Raw genomic sequence first — 24,108 nt, forward strand, 5'->3', positions numbered from 1 at the left:
ATATAGGGGGCTCTAAACATTTCTTGCACTAACACCCTCTCTGCACTACTGGCACCATAACCACTACTGTACACTCCAGTGCCTATCGTGCCTGGACTATTCCTTAAGGGCGAGATCAATGATCATTTCAGTTCCTCCAAAAAATTTGAATAAAAATCAGTTTATCCTGTTCAGATATTGTACACACGTTTTGAAATTCAGATGTAAATTTAGTCTGTAGCGGATAACTTTTTTGCTGTTGCGTTTTGCAGCAATAAATAAAGGGTTGTTATTTTTAATACCAAAAAATAAAATAGGGACAATGATGGATTAAACTTAAACTAAAATCTTAATTTTCTTTTGTTTTCAGCACTCAGACTTGTAGAACACATCTAGATGACTTCTTGAGTTTCCACACTTACATTCATTCCCCTGAAGCTTTCTGGCATTCATTTTAAACATGCAACAAATTCAGCCAAGAAGCAAATGTGAACATTGTAATTTTTCTACTTGTTGGCCTTTGTCCAGTCTTACCACATTACTTTAAACTGTGAAAGTGTATATGACAGGACAGACACAGAAAAATGCTTATTGTGCAAAACGCTCATTCCTGATTCAGAGGCCAAATCTCTAACTACCGACATTAAAAAACCACAGATTGCTTTGTATCTTAACAGTGACTAGATTCTTAAAAGGGTTTTGGAACCTGAATTTAGACAAAACTATGAGGCAAAATCTTAGTCTAATCAATGTCTTAATTGAATCATGATGCACAACATGACCTGCTTATAATAGGTTATAAATAACATTAGGTAATGCTCAACATGTTTAACCCCTTCATGACGGAGCCAATAGTACACGTTCTGATCAAAACAAAATGTAAAAAAAAAAAAACTGTAATTTGCGCTACATGTCTGTACAACCGTAATTCACCTCTTTATATGCACCCACACTTATTATATATCATTTTGTTCAGGAGAAATAGGGCTTGAATTTCTCATGAACTATTCATATATGAAACATAACTTATTCTGAATAAAAAAAAAAAAAAAGAAAAAAACGTGAGAAATTAAGATTTTTTTTTGAAAAAATTGTAGTTCCGCCTGACATTTTAGCTGTAAATGTCATGATACTGTTTTTTTTTAAGTAAAAAAAAAACAGCGTGGGGGGAGGGTACAGAAAGATGAAGGGGGGGGGGGGGGGGACTTCATCAGATATGCAGATCCTCAAACAGCACATAGCCAGTACATAGTAATCCAACAGTACATAGTCATCAAGCAGTACATAATACCTTGCAGTTGGCTCCGGCTATGGTTTATCGTAATGTGCAACAAAAGTAGAGGGAGGGATTGACCCGCTCCACTAGCTCCGGATTGCCTATATGTGATTATCATATACATTTTGTTATGGAGACAGTGTTATGTCTTAGGTAGCATCATTTTACAGCAGTGGTACTTCAGTGTACTGGTTGGACCGATCTCCATGTGTCCCAGACGTCCCATGCTATTTCAGTTGTCCGAGATGGGGGCCATGGTTTACTATACGCTTGTTAGTAAGATCATTGGTCATCTATATCTGAGATTAGTCTAGACAAAGTTGGGCATTGTGTGGACTTCCATACCCGTGCAATTAATTTCTGGGCTGACAGAACTATGTGGTAGAAAAGTTTCCGTTTAGCCTTGGGTATCTTAATTGGGAGGAGTAAGGTTACACAGATCTGTGGAGATCTGTGGATTAAAGGCTAATTTGAGGTTCGTAATGGTTTCAATGAGGTTGTGGACAGAGGACCAAAATGGTCTAATAGACGGGCAGTTCCGCCATATATGAAGGACATTTCCCTCTGGTATACCACATCTCCAACAAGTGGTGGGGCTATCTGGTTAGATTTTGTGGAGACGTGTGGGTACCATGTACCACCTATAGATTACTTCCCTCTGTTGTTCCAACAGTGTAGAAGATTTAATCAGTTGGCCAGTGTCCAGGAATAAAATATTCCATCGCTGCGGGGTAATGTCTAATTCCAGATCTGTATTCCATTGTTGTGCCATTTTTGTATAGGGGAATGGGAGGTGATTTAAGAGTATTTGGTAACACATGGAGATGGGTTTACAAGAAGGTGGCAATAACCCATTAGTGCAAATTTGTTCCCAGAGTGTGATGGTTGTCTTCCCTGGATCCGGGTTTGGATCCGCAGGTGCCGACTTATGGAGCAATGATCTCAGTTGCATATGTGAAAATTGTGAGGTCTGGAGTAACCCATGAAAATCTAGTAGTTCCCCTCGAGGGAGGATGTGGTGTAGGTGTGTCAGTTTCTTGTCTAGCCATGGTTTAGTGTGAAAAGTAGGTATGCAGTACGGGAGGGCTGCTATGAGTGTGGCCGATGAAAACAGGGCCTGGGAGCTAAGTGTGGATCTGTGGCTATCCCACACTCTTAAGTGAAGTCCTACCATTTATTTAAATTTTTTCTAAAACATTTTATTTATTTTATTATTGTATTTATTTATTCTTGTAATTCTAAGTGTATATATATAAATATAATATATATATATATATATATATATATATATGTATTATACACATAATATATATATATATATATATATATATCTTATATATATGTAACTTCATTCTAAGTGTATTTTAATGCTAATATATGTACTTATATTAACATTAAAATATACTACATATGACATTACATATATATAAGATGTATTTATATATATATATTTATATACACATTTAATTTATTTTACATGGCTAATAATGTTTTTTTTTTTTATTTTCCCACCAGCAGAAGGATTGTCTGATAGCACAGACAGTCCCCCTACAGGCAGATCCACAGTCAGCTATAGGCGACCATGTGATCGCTCTTTGAGAGCGATCACATGGTCCCCGGTGGACTGATTCACCGGGGGAGGGCTCCCTGGGCTGTCAGGCAGTCCTCCCGAAGAGGATCACGACAGAGGTAAGTAGTTGGAGGCTCCTGGGGGCTTAAGCCGTTACGGCATTCTATGCTGCCGCAACGACTTTAAAGCCGATTTTTAATGGGGACGGCAAAGAACGACATAGAATGGCGTAACGGCGTTAAGGGGTTAAAAAGAAACCAACTCATCAAAGTAACACTATAGTGTCAGGAATACAAACATGTATTCTAAACACTACTGTATACTGTTAAATTAGCTGTTTAGGTACCGCCCCCCTGTGGAGTTAAAAGGTGAGTTTAGTTACATTTTCTACCTTGCCACGCTGGTTTCGCCACTGCTGGCCATGCCTGCATGGCTGAGATCATCAGTTTTGATGGTCTCAGCCAATTCAATGCTTTCACATAGGAATGCATTGGGAAGCTATTGCAGACATGCATCAAAATGCCACATTGCGCAATCAGCATCTACTCATATAGATGCATTGAATCAATGCATCTCTTTGGGTAGCGTTCAGTCAGAATCTCGATGCAGTGTGTGGAGACACTGAACGTAAGTGCTGCACAGTGTGCAGCATTGAGATAGGAAGCACCTCTAGAAGCCACGTGAGTGACTGCAACTAGAGGTGCTACTAGGCAGCAATGTAAAGGCGGGATACATTGAATAGCCTGCAAGGACATGCTATAGACATCAGAACAACTACATTAAGCTGTACTGGTTCTGGTGACTATAGTGTCCCGCTAAGGTTGGTCATGGTCATGGCAGAACATTTTTTTTATATTTTATACAGTATATTGGAGTTTTTTTGTTTTGTTTTTTTAAACACTAAAAGTAAAATTTACCATAAAAACAAACCTTATTTAAACTTGTTGATCATTTTTCGAATTTAAAATTTATAGCTTTAACAAAAAACAATTCACATTTCTTTTAAAGTTTGAGTATTACCTTTATCTTTTTCTCACCTATACATTGTTTTATCAATACGTACCTTTGACTTGACCCTACCACTCACATCTAATTAAACAAATAAGATTGTAAAGTAGAACATTTGCCCTTTTATCCCCCAAAACATCAAATATAATGGATGAATAAAAAAAGCAATCTGTAGCTTTTGATTTATCATGTGGAATTACCTTAATGCACTCTGGCTCTGAATAAGTTCCAACAACGTAAATATATTATTTGCTCCCCTATCCAGGGACTATCAAAGAAAATAGTGGAGACTCCGTGAAGCACAGCATTTTAAAAGGTCATCTAAGCAAAGAAAGGCCATGGGGTTTGTGTTACAAGAGAGGAATTCTTGAGGAAAGACTAGTGGGATCACATATGACACTTTATTATGAATTATAGGGGCATATTGTTTATATAAAAAATGATTTCTGTTCTGCAAAGGCTTATCCTAAATAACGAAGCCTCAATGACCTGTGAACCCATCACTCTCAAAAACTGCCATAGTGCTAGACAGGGAAACTTTATTTTTTACAACATCAATAATTCTGGTGAATTTTTATGACCTCCTAGAATACTATATATTTCAGTGGAAAATAAGGGGACAAAAGTATTTAATCCCAAAATATTTTATATCCCACTGGAATTTTCCTGGAAAGCAAGTGGCATTAACAGCTGCTTTTGACTACTGTAGACTTGCAGTTGCTTACTCAATTCCATACGAAAGTTAAGGTTTGTAAAAAATGTAATGCATCTTTCTCGTTAAGTCTTTTGGTGAGTTCCCGGATCGATACTTTCTGCTCTCATTAGTAAAAGGTCCAAAGTCTATCATATATGCAGAGTATAAGGCTACATTTAGTGTCCCGTGCTTCATATGTAGTGCAAGTAGAGATGGACAAAATGAGTAGGAACATGTTTCTAGTTTGACATATTTAAACCAAAACTTTGCAATTCTTTTGTCAATTCTCCACATTTTTTTATTTTTCTGAATGTTTTTGCCCTCATTAGGTTTAGTGATAATTAATGCTGCCATCACAAGCATGTCTCTCTACATGATATATACCGAGACAAAATACCTTGCTTCTTTAGCAATGGCAACTACATATACTCTTGATGTAACTAAACGAGTAGGATGTTTCATGTACAAATTAGCACTAATGACCAGATTTGTACAGCTAAATTGTACATAAAAGAGCACAAGGTACTCCCATTGTCACGATTCGGGAACCTAACACGCTAACAGGTCACAGAAAGTAAAGGGTGCAATACTGGTCCTTAGAATGGCAGGGTTAAGCACACTAAGAATAGTCAGGAGACAAGCCAAGTAAAGGGAGCCAGAAAACAGGAGAACGAGAAACAAGCCGAGGTCAAAGGAATGGAGAATACAGGAAAATTGGAATAAAAAGCCAAATAATCGGTAACCAGAGAGACGCACGAACAGACTGCAAAACAGGTATCAGAAGACCACAACAGGGCACTGAGAGACAGGAAAGGTAAGTATATAAATCCTATGGTTAATTCTGATTGAATAACTTCCAATCAGAATTAACAATTACACATGGGAGATATTTACACCTCCCACTGTGATTATGGTACTGTTACTTTAACACCGGGTCACGTGACCGACCCTGGCGTTTGTAAAAACGTGCGGGCTCCCAGCGTGCAGCGTTATACATGCTGCCGCTGGGAGGCGAGGAGGAGGACGCGAGCGGCGCCTGGAGCTGATAGGTCGCCGCTCGCTGACAGGTAGGGGAAGGGGAGACCGCGGGCGGCGAGGGACTGAGGGTGAGTGCTGCAAGCGGATTGCAGCCTCCCCTTACAGCCGCCCGTGGTGCCCTGACATAACCCCCCCTCGAGGACCGCCCGGAGGGCGGGAAGCCGAAGGCTTCAAAGGAAACCGCACATGAAAGGAGCGGATCAAAGAGGGCGCGTTCAAATCAGAGACAGAAACCCAAGACCGCTCCTCAGGGCCGTAACCCTTCCAATCCACCAGATACTGCAACCGACCTCGAGAGAAACGAGAATCAAGGAGAGCAGCTACTTCGTACACGTAACTGGAGACCGCGCGGAGGGAAGCAGGACGCCTGAGAGGACCAGAGAACCGATTACAGAGCAAGGGCTTCAAAAGGGAGGTGTGAAAGGTGTTAGGTATACGCAAGGAAGGAGGCAAGGCCAGGGAGTAGGATGCGGGATTCACCCTACGCAATACCTTATAGGGGCCAAGGAACCTGGGCGCGAACTTCATCGAGGGAACCCTGAGGTGGAGATTCTTAGAGGACAACCAAACCCTATCACCCGGAGCATAAGAAGGAGCCGCACACCTACGATGATAAGTAAATCTCTTCTGAGCAGCAGCTGCACGAGAGAGAGCAGCATGGACCTGATCCCACATCCTCCGTAAGGAGGTGAGGTGCTCGTCCAAAGCGGGCATTCCCTTGTCGGAGAACACACCGGGAAGGACAGAGGGTTGGAACCCGTAAGCAACCATAAAAGGACTTAAGCCAGTGGACGAATGAGTCACGGTATTCCTGGCGAATTCAGCCCAGGGAAGGAGATGAGTTGTCCTGGTGTGCATTTGTGAAGCAGCGTAAATATAACTCCACAGACTGATTTGCCCGTTCGGCAGCCCCATTAGATTGTGGATGATAGGAGGAAGTGGAACGACAAGGAGACCCCATCTCAGCACAAAAGCCCCTCCAAAACCAAGAGACAAATTGAGGACCCCTGTCGGATACGATATCCTGTGGTATACCATGCAAGCGGAACACCTCTTTGGCAAACACCTGAGCCAGCTGAACCGCAGAAGGTAGTTTTTTAAGTGGAATAAAGTGCGCCATTTTAGAGAACCTATCAGTTACAGTCAAAATTACTGTCTGTCCATCAGATGAAGGAAGATCCACAATAAAGTCCATGGATAAATGGGTCCATGGTTTCTTGGGTACAGATAGGGGCATTAGGAGTCCCGGGGGTTAAACATTAGGGGACTTACACTGTGTGCAAACACGACAAGCCTGCACATAATCCACCACATCTTGTTTAAGTGAGGGCCACCAAAACTGTTGAAGGAGACCCTTGTATGTTTTGGTAACCCCCTGGATGACCAGCAGTTTTGGCGGTGTGAAATAAAGCTAACAGCTTCTTTCTGTCATTCACTTGCACATATAATCTACCTACAGGTGTCTCAGAGGGTGCTTGGGATTGGTATGCCTTGATACCATCAAGGAAAAGAGACGAAACAACCAAACGGGTAGCAGCTATTATCTTAGTTGTAGGCACAATAGGTTCATGGCGGCGGCAATCGCCTCCAAAGGTTCGTATTGTCGGGAGATAGCATCAGCTTTGACATTACGGTATCCCGGCCTATATGTGATAATGTACTGAAAGCGTGAAAGAAATAAAGACCATCTGGCCTGACAAGAGGACAACCTTTTAGCATCAGCTATATAGGAGAGATTCTTATGATCAGTTATAACCAGGATTTTGTGTCTGGCTCCCTCTAATAAGTACGTCCATTCCTTAAAAGCCATCACAATAGCCAATAGTTCTCTGTTCCCGACGTCGTAATTCTTTTCAGAATCAGACAGCCTTTTAGAAAAGTAACAACAGGGATGGAGGGGTTCGGTATGCGATCGTCTTTGTGATAACACCGCTCCTACACCTGATTCAGAAGCATCAACTTCCATAACAAAGGGAAGTATCAGGATTGTGTAGCACAGGGGCTGTGGCAAATGCCTTTTTGAGAGTCTCAAAAGCCTCAAGGGCTTCAGGAGTCCAAACCCTGGGGTGCAAACCTTTTTTAGTCAGCTTCGTGATCGGAGAAATAACTGACAAAAAATTTTTAATAAACCTCCGATAGTAATTGGCAAACCCTATAAACCGCTGGATTGCCTTAAGTCCTTGGTGAAGAGGCCAAGACAGTATGGCTTCTAACTTAGAAGGATCCATGCTGAATCCCTGTTCAGAAATGACATACCCTAGGAATTGTACAGATTTTTGGTCGAATAAAAATTTTTCTAACTTGCAATAAAGACCGTTCTGCAACAATCTCTGAAGCACCATCCTCACATGATTATGGTGTGACTCCAAATCAGGAGAATATACGAGTATGTCATCAAGATAGACCACGGCACAGATATGCAGTAGATCTCTAAGGACATCATTTATGAGGTCTTGAAACACAAGAGGAGCATTACACAGTCCAAAAGGCATGACTAAATACTCGTAATGTCCACTGCGTGTATTGAATGCTGTTTTCCATTCATCTTTCTCTTTTATACGGACCAGGTTATAAGCCCCCCTAAGGTCTAGTTTAGTATAATATCTAGAACCTTTAACATGATCAAACAATTCAGTGATGAGAGGGATAGGATAAGCGTTTTTAACCGTTATATTGTTCAGACCCCTGTAGTCTATACAAGGCCTCAAATCGCCCTCTTTCTTGGCAACGAAAAATAAACCAGCACCAGCAGGAGAGGAGGACCTTCTGATAAAACCTTTACTTAAGGATTCCCGTATGTACTCCTCCATAACCTGATTTTCTTTCTCAGAAAGCGGGTAGTCCTTACCCCTAGGGGGCATAGTACCTGGTTTATTGCACAGTCATAGTCACGGTGTGGAGGTTGCTTATCAGCCTCCCTTTTTTCAAAAACTAATGCGAGGTCTGCATACACAGAAGGAACAAAAACAGAAAGCGGTTTAGCAGTGGGCACATTAAGTAGACATACAGAACGCACACGGGCCACACAGTCTCGTTGACAAGATTCCCCCCAGGAGAGTATGTCTAAACAACCCCAATCAAGTACTGGGTTGTGTTTAACTAACCAGGGAAAACCCAGAATGATGGGAGCTGTAGGGAAGTCAATTATTTGTAAGGTTAACCTTTCCCTGTGCAAGGCACCCACGGTCATAACAATTTCTTGGGTTTCCTGGGTCACCAGGGCTTTTTTAAGTGGTCTACCATCTATGGCCTCAACGGCCAAGGGTGTGGCCTTTTGGATCAGAGTAAAGGCTGCGGTTTTAGCAAAATTCTCATCCATAAGGTTGTCTGCAGCACCTGAATCGATCAAGGCTTTGGTTGTTATAGTGGTTTGATTGACCAAAAGAGTAACCGTAATAAACGGTCTAGAGATGGACACATGAGGGGAAAAGGTCATAACATCTGAGGCCGACCCCTCTCTAGGCCTTAGGTGCTGAAGTTTCCCTGCAGATTAGGGCAGGTTCTTCGGAGATGCCCCCTCTTCCCACAATAAAGGCATAACCCCTCCCTTCTGCGATATGCCGTTTCAGCTTCAGTTAACCCTATAGCACCCAATTGCATGGGTTCGGGAGATGGTTGTCTAGGAGGAGGTAATGCTAGTAATGTGGTACTGGGTAAAGCAGGTAGCACCGGTGTATTCATCTGTCTTTGACTACGCCTCTCTCTAATACGGTTGTCGATAAGAATGACATAATCTATTACATCATCCAGAAGAACAGGCAATTCCCTGGATGCTATCTCATCTAATATGTAAGCGGCCAAACCCTCCTGAAAGGCTGTTACGAGAGCATCGTTATTCCAAACTACTTCAGCTGCTAGAGTGCGGAATTCAATAGTATAATCCGCTACTGATCTATTACCCTGTCGGACCCTAAGTAGAGCTTTGCCAGCAGAAGCAACCCTACCGGGTTGATCAAATGTGCGTTTGAAAGCGGTCAAAAAGTCTGCAAAGGACATTGGGGAAACATTTTCCCACATGGGATTAGCCCATGCTAAAGCTCTCCCGGACAAGTGGTTAATCAAAAAAGCAATTTTGCTTCTATCAGTGGGGTAGGAACGAGGATTCATCACCAAATTAATATCCAATGCTGGATCACCGCTATAGCGCTGTGGTGGCGTCATGTGAACCACGTGAGCCGGGACGGGTACTGGATCGGGAATGGGAATGGGAACAGCTTCTTGAACGGCAGGTTGCAAGTGGGCAGTACGAGCCAGTATGGTTTGTAAAGCCTGGGCAAACTGATCCATACGGTGGTCTAAACCATCCATTCTAGCCTCCTGATTTACTAACAGCTGTGGAATGTCAGCAGGTTCCATGGTGGCCCTGTTGTAATGTCACAATTCTGGAACCTAACACGCTAACAGGTCACAGAAAGTAAAGGGTACAATACCGGTCCTTAGAAAGGCCGGGTTAAGCACACTAAGAATAGTCAGGAGACAAGCCAAGTAAAGGGAGCCAGAAAACAGGAGAACGAGAAACAAGCCGAGGTCAAAGGAATGGAGAATAACCAGAGAGACGCACGAACAGACTGCAAAACAGGTATCACAAGACCACAACAGGGCACTGAAAGACAGGAAAGGTAAGTATATAAATCCTATGGTTAATTCTGATTGGGTAACTTCCAATCAGAATTAACAATCCCACGTGGGAGATATTTACACCTCCCACTGTGATTATGGTACTGTGACTTTAACGCCGGGTCACGTGACCGACCCTGGCGTTTGTAAAAACGTGCGGGCTCCCAGCGTGCAGCGTTATACATGCTGCCGCTGGGTGGCGAGGAGGAGGATGCGAGCGGCGCCTGGAGCTGATAGGACGCCGCTCGCTGACAGGTAGGGGAAGGGGAGACCGCGGGCGGCGAGGGACTGAAGATGAGTGCATGTGCATCATACTCGGTTAGGACCACTGGGGAGGATATTTCAACTTGGTTTGCAATATGGTCCCCACTGAATTTATGTCAGACCTGGAGTATGTCTCCTGGTTTGCCAGCAGCCATCTTGTGGAAAATCCATGGAGAGGTAAAGGTAGGTGAAAAATTGACAAATTTTCACAGCAGAGCTGCAGGATTAGTGGAGTTCTCCTAATCAAGCAGGATTTCTAGAGAATTCCCCCCGCCTCGACAAAGACCATTTTGATTCCAAAACATGTGTATACTGGTGTAAAGCAAGCATGTCAAACTCAAAGTATAGCAGGGGCCAAATAAATAAGGTTTAATTTTATGTGGGCTGCAAAAACAAACAAACTTACATTTTCATAGAAACGTAGGTTTATTTAGAAAAGTACAGTATAAAAATAAAAAAACAGCATCCCTCTCTACTAAACCCCAGCACCCCCTCTACTAAATCCCAGCCCCCCCTCTAACAAATCCCAGTCCCCCCCATATACTAAATCCTAGTTCCCTCCTCTACTAAATCCCAGCACCACCCTCTAGCCAACAGGCAGACTCCACTCACATTGGCGCTGCCAGTATGCGACTCCGGAGTCCAGTCTCTGGTATACCCCAAATGGCGCCGTCCGATCTCTGTGCAGATCCTACCGCTACTTCTTGAAACCCTGTGAAGGTGGAGCACATCGACATCACATTGGAATGTGACGTGGCATTGCGTGCCTCTGTGCACCTCCAGGTCCTCCACTGTCCAGCCGCGGCCATCGCAAAACTGACCAACACACACACACTCACTGACAGACACACTGACACACACATTTACTGATGGGGTGTTGTGTGTGTGTGAGAGGGGTGCTGTGTGTGTGTGGAGGTAAGGGTGCTGTGCTGTGGGGGTAGGGGTGCTGTGTGTGTGAGGGGGGTTGGGGTGCTGTGTGTGTGTTGGGGTAGGGGTGCTTTGTGTGGGGGGTAGGGGTGCTGTGTGTGTGTTGGGGTAGGGGTGCTTTGTGTGGGGGTAGGGGTGCTGTGTGTGGCGGGGTAGAGGTGCTGTGTGTGGGGGAGGGGTGCTGTGCTGTGGGGGGTAGGGGTGCTGTGTGTGGGGGAGAGGTGCTCTGTGTGGGTAGGGCTACTGTGTGTGGGGGGGTAGCGGAGCTGTGTGGGGGGAGGGGGTGGTAAAAAAAAAAAGGTATGCTAAATCTGTATCCCCCCTCCCTCCTGCTTATCTTTAATGAAGGAGTGGGGGGACACAACCATCCCTGGTGGTCCGGTGGTGGTAAGTACTGCTTCCGGGTCGGGAGGCAGGGGGAGGGATCTGTGAAGCAGCTCTTCTCTCCTCCCGCGCTATGCTGTGTGGAGCGTTGCCGCGTGTTACTATGGCAACGCTCCACACAGCATCGCGCGGGAGGACAGGGGAGCTGCTTCACAGATCCCTTCCCCTGCCTCCTAACCCAGAAGCAGAGTAGGCGCCTGCCGTTACGGGCAGGCAGGTGCCTACTCTGCATTGATGGCGAACCTATGGCCGCGTGCCCACAGAGAGGGCGGTGTGCCACCTTTGGCACTCGTGCCATAGGTTCGCCATCACTGACTTAGATGGACCACGCCTGATTCAAAGGGCTTGATTATTTTGAAAGCTTCCTGCTAGATCAGACTGGCTACAATCAAGCTCTCACCTTCTACTTACTACGTGTACCAAACCTGGACTGTTGTAACCGCTGATCTCCACTCTACTTCCAATTGACTCAGACTGCCTTAGAATACACTCTGCTTCTCAAAGCTCATCATCTTAAATGCAAGTTATACTGTTGGATGATTACCACTCTGTTTGGCACTCCAGCTTTCTCTAAGTGCCTTCCTAATGAGATTGATTGGAAGTTATACTTGTATTTAATACATGAACTTAATTACTTGGATTAATCCTATGAACTTTCCTTATAAATACAAGTTACTAAATTCATGCTCATGTTCCTTAGAGCTAAAGGAACATTCTTATCAAGCTATCTTCATCTTGTATTCCTTAAAGCTACAGGAACTCTGCTTCTCAAGCTATCTTCATATTGTATTCCTTAAAGCTACAGGAACTCTGCTTCTCAAACTACCTTCATATTGTAATCCTTAAAGTTACAGTAACTGTTCTCAGCAATCTACCTACAAGTAAAATTCCTTAATGAAGAATTGTTCTATTTAAATCCTAATAAATTGTTCTGATAATCCTTTAAGGTTTCTCCTAATTATTTCTGCAGTTGAGTTCCACTTCAAATCCATAGGAAGTATTACAATTAGATAGCATGATTATTGCACAGGTGTGCCTTAGGCGGGCCACAATAAAAGGCCACTCTAAAATGTGCAGTTGTACTGTATTGGGGGGTCACTATTTGGTGTGACCACCATTTGCCTCACACAGTGCAACACATCTCCTTCGCATAGAGTTGATCAGGTTGTTGATTGTGGCCTGTGGAATGTTGGTCCACTCCTCTTCAATGGCTGTGCGAAGTTGCTGGATATTGGCAGGACCTGGAACACGCTGTCGTATACACTGATCCAGAGCATCCCAAACATGCTCAATGGGTGACATGTCCGATGAGTATGCTGGCCATGCAAGAACTGGGATGTTTTCAGCTTCCAGGAATATTGTACAGATCCTTGCAACATGGAGCCGTGCATTATCATGCTGCAACATGAGGTGATGAATGGCACAACAATGGGCCTCTGAAACTTGTCACAGTATCTCTGTGCATTCAAAATGCCATCAATAAAATGCACCTGTGTTCGTTGTGCATAACATATGCCTGCCCATACCATAACCCCACCACCACAATGGGCCACACAATACACAACGTTGACATCAGCAAACTACTCACCCACATGATGTCATACACACTGTCTGCCATCTGCCTTGTGCAATGAAAACCGTGATTCATACATGAAGAGAATGCAGATGAGTTTCCCTGAGACGGTTGCTGACAGTTTGTGAATAAATTCTTTGGTTATGCAAACCGATTGTTGCAGCAGCTGTCCAGGTGGATGGTATCAGACTATCTTGGAGGTGACAATACTGGATGTGGAGGTCCTGGGCTGGTGTGGTTACACGTGGTCTGTGGTTGTGAGGCTGTTTGGATGTACTGCCAAATTCTCTGAAAGGCCTTTGGAGACGGCTTATGGTAGAGAAATGAACATTCAAATCACGGGCAACAGCTCTAGTGGACATTCCTGCAGTCAGCATGCCAAAAACTTGCGACATCTGTGGCATTGAACTGTGTGATAAAACTGCACATTTTAGAGTGGCCTTTTTTTGTGGCCAGCCTAAGGCACACCTTTGCAATAATTATGCTGTCTAATCAACATCTCGATATGCCACACCTGTGAGGTGGATGGATTATCTTGGCAAAGGAGAAGTGCTCACCAACACAGATTTAGACAGTTTTGTGAACAAGATTTGAGAGAAATAGGCCTTTTGTGTACATATAAAAAGTCTTAGATCTTTGAGTTCAGCTCATGAAAAATGGGGGCAAAAACAAAAGTGTTGCGTTTATCATTTTGTTCAGTGTAAATAGACGTAGAGATTGTGCAAAGAGTTTAACCACTGATCTTGGCTACCAAGGAGCAGCCAAAGCCACAGGCAATTCTGGGGTGCATACTAATTTTTACAGTAAAGACCAGATTGCAAACAAAAAGACATGCTTGTCCTTACTAGTCAGACAAACCTTATGTAGAACAATACAAAACATTACAATACAAAACTATTTTACTGGAAAGTCTCTGTTCTGTATCTGTCGTGGTATATTTGGGCATTGAATCCTGTGTTGATAGGAATAGCCATAGAGTGCTACATGTTGCCATCTCTGGTTGTTTATCAACAATGAAGCATAATTTTAGTTTGTCTGATTTAATCTGTAAGTCTATATCTATCACACATGATGTAGCAATGTGTGCTTACCAGATGGCTTTGAACTTGGATAATAGAAGAAATAAAGTACCTCTCTGTTTCTGTCCTGTGTTGAGAAGAGCATTTCTTATTTTGACTCCTGGGTTAACCTGTGTCTGCCTGTTTCAATCTATATCCTGTGGTCACTTAGCCTATATTTGGTGAGTGTCTGCGTTTGTGATGTGTTTCTGACCACGCGGAGAACACACAACAGTACACTGAAAGCCTGATCGGTATATTTAGAAATATGACAGAATCCATATGAGCCCATGAGAAAATTATGTCATTCTTGGAAAATGAGTGTGGGCTCAAAAGGTTTCCTAAAAAGTCTCAAATATCAGGCATACATTAATAGAAAGTGATTTAAAGCACTGAGTAATTGAAAGAAGAAGGTGACGGGCAGAGTGGAGAGACCGAGAAGGGGCATACCTGTGGATCAAGAGGGGCAATAATTGACTCCTATAGGATACAGAAAGCCAGTGTAAGGACTGACAGATGGGAGAGGCGTGAGAGGACTGACTAGAGAGGAAAATCAGTCTGGTGGCAGCATTCATCACAGACTGTAGCAGGGCAATACGACTTGCGGGAAGACCAATTAGGAGAGAGCTATAATAATCCATGCGAGAGATTACTAGAGCATGGACAAGCTCCTTATTAGCATCTTGTGTAAGAAAGGTTAACTCACTGTGTGTCTCTCTAGCTACATGTGGGATGACATACAGTGTATACTATGACAGCAAGTATTATATCATATCTAGGGGAATTGGGTCACATTTGTCACATGAAGAGGACTATAGTTTACAAGTTAGTATAAACTTGGGTAAAATAGCAGCATGTTAGATATCACTTAATGTCACGTATTCCTTTCAATTTTAAGCTTTTTCGAGCAAGTTCCTCATCAACCTATTGTTTCTGAAACAACAATTGTTCCTTGTAACTGTCTCATTTATTGTTAAATTATCCCCTTCATAATATAGTAAAGCGCTGTTGGCACTCTATAAATGCAAATAATAATAAATATAATATTTAAAATATTGTTTTATTATATTTACCACCATTATTGTGTAATTGAATTGTATGTTTTGTTCAAGAAATTTGTTTGATATTTGTGTGAAAGATTTGTAAAGGGAAAACAATACAATGGAATGCAATTTATGATGAAGGTCATTTTAAGCACCTAAGAAAGTGACCTGCCTTATGTCTTCAAGACATTTCAAAAGGTCCAATAATCATATGGAGCTGTGAATGCTATTAGAATGGGATACATTTGGGGTAAATTTAGGAGATTTTTCAAAGAACTACTTATTTGTCAACAAAATAGATTAAGTAGAATTAATAATTATGCCTGAGTTGAGTGCATTTACAAAAAAACATATTGAGTTATGTGGACGTTTTATATATGCATTTTCAGTATTTGTGGAAAAGTGAAAAATAATCTGTATGCCACACTGTGTTAGTGTGAGTGTTTGTTTGAGATTCCTATAGATTACAAATTGAGTTGTGGCTGGCCACAGAAAAAGAAACTCACAAATGGATTTTTTTTTTTTAAAGTAAAACTTTACTAAAAGACTATATCCCAAAAACTTTGTAAATGATTTTTTTCCCCCCCAGCAAAGTTGGTTCAGTAAATTCATTGTCCAGTTAACAAGCAAAATATAGTAGATGAGCAAATGTCTTTAAGTACATTACAGAGGTAGGGCTGGCAACTTTTGGAAGGTCCGACTCATGCAGAGTAATATATGAATTTGACTAATTTGACTAATGGCTAATGCTTGAGTATACCACCATATATAATGGAGCACTCACAGACATAGATTCTGTTTGCTGTGATTTCACTGCCACCAATAACACTGCATTATGAATATGGTTATCTCACCCTACGGTAAACACCTCCATTCGTTTTGCAGGCTAGCAGCCTGGCTATTCCAACATTTTGCATTTCACTAGGAAATAACACACTGGGCCACTACAGGAGTGGAACAGACTGAGATTGCGGGTCACCAACCCATTTAAAAGCCTACACAGTGCAAGGTTAGCAAAAAAAAACTACATAAATCTTGTCTGTTGCCACATTCTTAAAGTACTGTTCCAACGGAAATCCAAAATAACCTCCACAGAATGATATTGTGAGGCTTAAGCCCACAATCACGATATGCTAGTGGCCAAGGGCAAATTCCCCCTGGCTCCATTGCTTGCTCTCCTTAGTGACTGGGCAATATATTTCAAGAGTTAATAAGATGTGGGTTCTATGGAACTGCAGAAGTGCAGAATTCTTCATAAGTGACAAATGACACGAAAGCAGGGAGGGTTCTGAAAATATGGCTATAATAATGGAAACACCTAGCCATATCAAGGTCTTAATAAGGATGAGGGCCACCCATTGTCGCCTTCGTGACATATTAAATACTCTTTGATATGCTGTCATTCAAGCATTGAACTGCACATAGTGAGATCCTATATGCATTTGTTCCTACAAAGTTTCCCTGATATTTTGATTTTGTCTTTGGGGAGTTAATCATTGTGTTGTTCATAAAAGCAGTATGTATGGGAGTATTATCACCCTGGAATATGCAATATGGAACTGTGTATAAGCAGTATACATTGCACCTGGTCCTGTAAAACGGCCTTATATTCTTTGTCCATTATACAATCATGCAGAACGATCAACGGAATAGACATAATAATTCCCAAGAGCTGGCTACCCATGCCATTACAGATCCCCTACCACGTTTAACAGCTTCCAACAGACATAATGCGTCAAAGGCATCCTTTAACGTTTTCCAAACCTAAACCCATCCAGATGTAAAAAAACAACTTAAAAGTTGATCTATCAGACACTATTAGAATCTCCATTGAATCTCCATTGCCCAGGGTTCCAAGTGTTTGCTCCTTACAGCAGGCTATGTGACAACATCATGTGTTGCCCATGGATAGTGATGTCGCAAACATAAAATTTTCGGTTCGCGAACGCGAACTTCCGCAAACGTTCGCGAACCGGCGAACCGGGCGAACCGCCATAGACTTCAATGGGCAGGTGAATTTTAAAACCCACAGGGACTCTTTCTGGCCACAATAGTGATGGGCAAGTTGTTTCAAGGGGACTAACACCTGGACTGTGGCATGCCGGAGGGGGATCCATGGCAAAACTCCCATGGAAAATTACACAGTTGATGCAGAGTCTGGTTTTAATCCATAAAGGGCATAAATCACCTAACATTCCTAAATCACAATGGATATGGATTGACACCTGACATATAACATATTGACACCTTGACATATGGATTGACACCTGTCCTCAGAGACCCTGATACACACTGACACAGAGCAGAATAGGGACTGTTCCCCCTACATAGGGTCACTTGGCAGATACGGATTGACACCTATCCTAAGGATCCCTGATACCCGCAGGGGTGGGGGCCGGGGGGGAGGACAGTAGGTCCCCCCCCTCATTATTTTTATGGCCCCCACCCACCGCGCAGGGGTGGGAGCGGTGGGAGGACAGTAGGTCCCCCCATTGTGATTTATGGCCCCCACCCACCGCGCAGGGGTGGGGGCCGGGGGGGAAGACAGTAGGTCCCCCCTCATTATTTTTATGGCCTCCACCCACCGCGCAGGGGTGGGGGTGGGGGGGAGGACAGTAGGTCCCCCCCCCAGTGTGTATCATGGTCCCTGAGGACAGGTGTCAATCCATATCTGCCAAGTGACCCTATGTAGGGGGAACAGTCCCTATTCTGCTCTGTGTCAGTGTGTATCAGGGATCCTTAGGATAGGTGTCAATCCATATCTGCCAAGTGACCCTATGTAGGGGGAACAGTCCCTATTCTGCTCTGTGTCAGTGTGTATCAGGGATCCTTGGGATAGGTGTCAATCCATATCTGCCAAGTGACCCTATGTAGGGGGAACAGTCCCTATTCTGCTCTGTGTCAGTGTGTATCAGGGATCCTTAGGATAGGTGTCAATCCATATCTGCCAAGTGACCCTATGTAGGGGGAACAGTCCCTATTCTGCTCTGTGTCAGTGTGTATCAGGGATCCTTAGGATAGGTGTCAATCCATATCTACCAAGTGACCCTATGTAGGGGGAACAGTCCCTATTCTGCTCTGTGTCAGTGTGTATCAGGGATCCTTAGGATAGGTGTCAATCCATATCTGCCAAGTGACCCTATGTAGGAGGAACAGTCCCTATTCTGCTCTTTGTCAGTGTCTGGGGGGGAGTATCTGCAGTAATACAGAGTGTCTGGAGGGAGTATCTCCAGTAACACAGGGTGTCTGGAGGGAGTATCTGCAGTAACACAGAGTGTCTGGGGGCAGTATCTACAGTAACACAGAGTGTCTGGGGGCAGTATCTGCAGTAACACAGAGTGTCTGGGGGCAGTATCTGCAGTAACACAGAGTGTCTGGGGGCAGTATCTGCAGTAACACAGAGTGTCTGGAGGGAGTATCTCCAGTAACACAGTGTCTGGGGGGAGTATCTGCAGTAACACAGAGTGTCTGGAGGGAGTATCTGCAGTAACACAGCGTGTCTGGAGGGAGTATCTGAAGTTACACAGAGTGTCTGGGGGGAGTATCTGCTTGTAACATTTATATGCACTGAAAAAAAAAATTGAAAAAAAAAAATGAACGCAGCTTCCGAATGAATCTTAAATGGATGCTGTCCAGGAGGTGGGAGGGTCTGGAAGGGAGGGTCTGCTGCTGATTGGCTGGAATGTGTCTGCTGAATGTGAGGTACAGGGTCAACGTTTACTCAATGATGACGAATAGGGGGCGCCCGCATATGTTCATCCGCCGCCGCGAATGCAAACACGCTATGTTCGCCAGGAACTATTCGCCAGCGAACCGTCCGGGACATCACTACCCATGGATACAAGAGGCTTCTGAATGACTGTCCATAAAATCCTAAAATAAACGTTTTGCGAGTCTTAAGAAAGAGTAATTATTAACATTGAGAAACAGATGTTTTGATTCAATTCTATGTTCATTTGTGAGGCTGCATATTTGGTTACATTTAACAAATGTCCTTTGAAGTACCTACTTCTTTTTCCTAATGAAAGATCAAGATCAATGCTATTAAAGGACCACTCTAGGCACCCAGACCACTTGAGCTTAATGAAGGTGCCAGGTCCCTCTAGGATTAACCCTTTTTATTATAAACATAGCAGTTTCAGAGAAACTGCTATGTTTATAATAGGGTTAATCCAGCCTCCAAATCCTCTAGTGGCTGTCTCACTGACAGCCGCTAGAGGCGCTTGCGTGATTCTCACTGTGAAAATCACAGTGAGAGCATGCAAGCATCCATAGAAAAGCATTGTAAATGCTTTCCTATGAGACCGGCTGAATGCGCGCGCAGCTCTTGCCGCGCATGCGCATTCAGCCGAAGAGGAGGATCGGAGGCGGAGAGGAGGAGGAGGAAAGCTCCCCGCCCGGTGCTGGAGAAAGAGGTAAGTTTAACCCCTTCCTCACACCAGAGCCCGGCGGGAGGGGGACCCTGAGGGTGGGGGCACCCTCAGGGCACTATAGTGCCAGGAAAACAAGTATGTTTTCCTGGCACTATAGTGGTCCTTTAACCCCTTAAGGACCAAACTTCTGGAATAAAAGGGAATCATGACATGTCACACATGTCATGTGTCCTTAAGGGGTTAATACCTGATACTGTTCCCTTTGATACATTAATTTTGCTTCTGCACTTCACACACAGGCTATCCACATTAGTTATATTATGTTGCTTCAAACATCCTAATATCAAAATGTTAATTGTCATCATTTCAAGAGGATGTCTAATTGCCAATCAACTTATTCGATTTCCTTTGTGCAACTGAATAACAGTTGCTTCAAAGATATACCCCTTTATCATGTGGTGTTTCCACCGCTGTATTTCCAACCCCAGAGTATGCATATTTCTAACACAGATATCTGTACGGGGAAAAAAGAATGACCATGTTCCTGAGTTCATGTGTTCCAGTATCACCATTGGGAAACCAAGCTGCTGGGTTCCTGTATTCCATTGTTTTTCTTGTCTCATATCTATTAATGTCTTGTTAATTTTCAAGCCACCCACATTTCTTTATAGGCATCACTACAAACTCTTTGTCAGCATATACAAATAATTTTAACTTTACTTTATTAGATTCCTTCCACTGTCAACTGGATTTTCACTATACTGAGAAAAGAAGTCATGGTATCATGAGCAATCTATTGAGGGCAACTAAATGGATCTTGACTAATAATATGTGCGTGTAGTAACCAGTGGAGAAACAACAGAATGGCATGGGAATTAAATAATGGTACCTGCCGCAGGGGTTAAGATTAAAAACCAAATAGTGTAGTTAACCATCGATCCATCTAAATTATTATACATTCTTGGACACTAGTTGCTTTTTTATTATTATTGGGGCTTAATATGGATATTTTCCAAATTTAAATACTCCGAAGTGCCTCTGTATTTGAATTTGGTGAACTTGGGGACACCCCATTGCTTTTTGGGAGCCAATCGAGATGAGTCAGTGCAAATATTTTTCTAGTGTTACTTAGCTGTTGCCAAATCTAAATTTCTGTGCTTTGATAAGTTTTGAAGAAAATCAGGATCATCTGAGTGAAAGGATCATTTATTTGTGGGAAACAGAAGTTTCAGGTTACTTTTCAGTTTTCTGGCAATTCTGGCTGCGTAGAACAAGGAGTACACTGTAGAATTGGTGCCTACTCTTGTTCTTTTTTGTTTAATGTTATTTTGGAGGATTTTTTTTTAGTTAAGGAAGTGATGCAATCTTTAAATGATGGCAGAAACAATACACATTTGTACTTAAATAAACAGACTAAAGTAAAGACTTGGGAGCAATTTAAGATTACCAATCATTTCCAGGAAAACAAAATGTAAGAACTGCGCAACATGTCTGGTAATGTATGAACATTAACAAGATGCTGGCCACTACTCAGCAAAATAGGGAGGAATAATCTCTCGCAGGATTACAGAAAAGGGGGCAATGTATAAGTATTGCATGGTGGTTTTAGGCAGTGGCTAGGCCTGCCTGCATGTATATTCTATATCCATACAATGAGAGAAACCAGATTGCAGTTCTGAACTCAAAAAAATGTTCAACTTTTAAAGCAAATAGAGGAGTAGATGTGTTTTCTCATTTGGGTTTTTCAATTCAACAATCTTACAGCCTTGGCATCTTACACAGTATTGAATCAGAAGTCATTGTAAGGAAAATAACTCATTTATAAGATTATTTGATGTGCACAATTTGCACAGATGTGTCTGTGTATATGTGTACCTGCATATGGGTCCATCAGCAATATCACTGTATGCTAGCTTTGTAAGCTAGTTTTATATAAGAGTTGAAATATGGGTTAATTTGACACTTGAATGTAACAATAAATTTGTGATATGTTATATAATTTCCATGACAAAAGAGAGACAGAAATGTGTAACAGTGAAAGCTCATTTAAAGGAAAACTTGAGGAAGTGTCATCAGATAAAAATAAAAATTGAAAAAGTATAGAAAGGAATATCAGTGATAAATATGAAGATTATTGCCTTTTTTGAGGTGGTTGTTTAAGTTATCTTTAAGAGAGCCATTCCCTTTCCCCTGAATGATGGTTGTCTGGAAAAGCTATTGAGTGCAACTGAGCATGTCAGGCTTTGGGGCGTTTGTGAAAAACACCCATTCTAACTATAGATCTCAGGCATGCCCAATCAGCTCGTAGATGGAATTGGCAATTTTTACCTCTTCATGGAATGTTTGAGCCTGCATACAGTAGAAGAAATATTATTACTGGCCACTATAGTAATCTCATTGGTCACAGAATTAAGGCCAGAGTTATTGAGCTGGCAGTGCAGAAGGAAACAGAGCAATGTCACCAGCACTTGCACATCATCCATATACATATGTCTATGATGGGTTTGTTATCCTGTCCCTAATGGAACACTGTGAATGTATGTATTGGGTCTTAAACTCTATAAGTGCAATCTAACTGCTTGTGGAATTGAAATTGCATTATGAGGCACTATCGTTCTATCTGTACTACTGCAATGGCCTGGGCGACAAATCTGATAGTCAGACAATTACACATAAACTGAGATTGCACAGGAATCCGGGCTCACACAAACACCAGTCAAGTAGGACAATATATTAATACTTCAGTAGTACGTCCTCAACTCATCATTGTCCCTTTATTAAACTGAAAACAGACACAGATCAACCTTTCAAATGATTGCTAGTATTTGTCAAACGTTGTCAAATTTGTCAACAAGGATCATTATCAGTTGAAACATTCTGTATCTGTTTTGCACTTTAATACAGGGACACTGAGGAGTTTAGGATGTACTTGTATATTTATTAATTCATTCTACATCTGATAGTCATGACCGTTCAAGCCTCTCAGGTCTAAAAACAGAAGCAGAGAGATATAGCAGAAATAACAAGAGCAAGGGCCTTCTATGACTTCTCCCAAAGTTTTTCCCTTCCACAAACCCCAACTTATGTTTACTGAAAATATAAATTATAGCCACTATTTGTGGCTATAATTAAAGGGACACTATTGGCACCTAGAGCACTTCATCTCATTGAAGTGGTCTGGGTGCACTTTTCCTGTCCCCTTAACCCTGCCATGTAAAGAAATCGCAGTTTTAGAGAAACTGCAATTCTTTAATTTCAGGGTTAAGAAAACCTCTAGTGGCTGTCTTGCAGACTCGATTCACATGGAGTCTTAAAAATCCCCATAGGGGCCCAGAGGCATAGGGACACTATAGTAGTAGGAATACAGTCTTGCATTCCTAACACTATAGTGTTTCTTAAAAATGTAAACAATATTAGTGAAGCTATAATGTACATTATACAAAAACAATAAAATTCTAAGATCTAATGTATGATACACAGAGCTATAAGAGGAGTCTTTATAATGCTTTTGAAATAGCAGGTAAGCTGTGATGCTTATTTGTACATTGTGAGCGTTTTAGCATACTTTGTAGGTAATCCAGAGAACAAAAATGAAAATATCAATGACGTGGCAATTTATTTTTGATTAGCAATCGGTAAATCATTGTCATTAATGCAAACTTTGAGTGATTTTCCATAAGCTATCAAATTGCTTCCTAATCCTTAAATACATTAACGATGAGTCATATGCATCATTCAAAGTACACTAAAAGATTTAAGATGGATTTAGGAATTTGCAGGAAACTATAGTAGTATAACTTTTTTGACACAATGCCAGAGTGAAAAAAAACTCCAAAAAAAAACAATAAAATATATATATATGTACACATGTCGACAATGTGTCTTGCTAAATGAACAGCTATTGGCATGGAGCACATATTAAGAAAGAAGAGATAAAACTATTTGTTTATATCGGCAACTTTCCAAGACAGTTAGTCTTGGACACTTCTCCAGGAGATGACAGAATCATTTGCTCATACTAACACTTAATAGCATGACATGCCGGCTTCATTTTCACATTATTGTTGAATGTGTGGGATTTGCAATTGTGCATCCACATAAACATAGTTTGACAAATGAAAAAGATCTAATATTGTTTCTAAAAATATCTAGTATTTAATGACTTTTAATAAGTAACTAATAAGCAAAACATGTTTTCTTTACTTGATGAATATTAAAACCATTCAGTTAAGTTGATGTTTTGATGACACATGAATCAACAGAAACGTGAAGGACCTACGTAGCGACTACACTTGGAGATTTAT

General features: G+C 42.1%; 1 protein-coding gene across 1 annotated transcript in view; it reads right to left on the bottom strand.

The window, feature by feature from the left end:
- The window catches only part of VEPH1 (ventricular zone expressed PH domain containing 1), a 446,092-nt gene that overhangs the window by 149,642 nt on the left and 272,342 nt on the right, over positions 1 to 24,108 (bottom strand). The window lies entirely within an intron of this gene.

Source organism: Pelobates fuscus, chromosome 2, assembly GCF_036172605.1.
Source record: "Pelobates fuscus isolate aPelFus1 chromosome 2, aPelFus1.pri, whole genome shotgun sequence".
Lineage (NCBI taxonomy): Eukaryota > Metazoa > Chordata > Amphibia > Anura > Pelobatidae > Pelobates > Pelobates fuscus.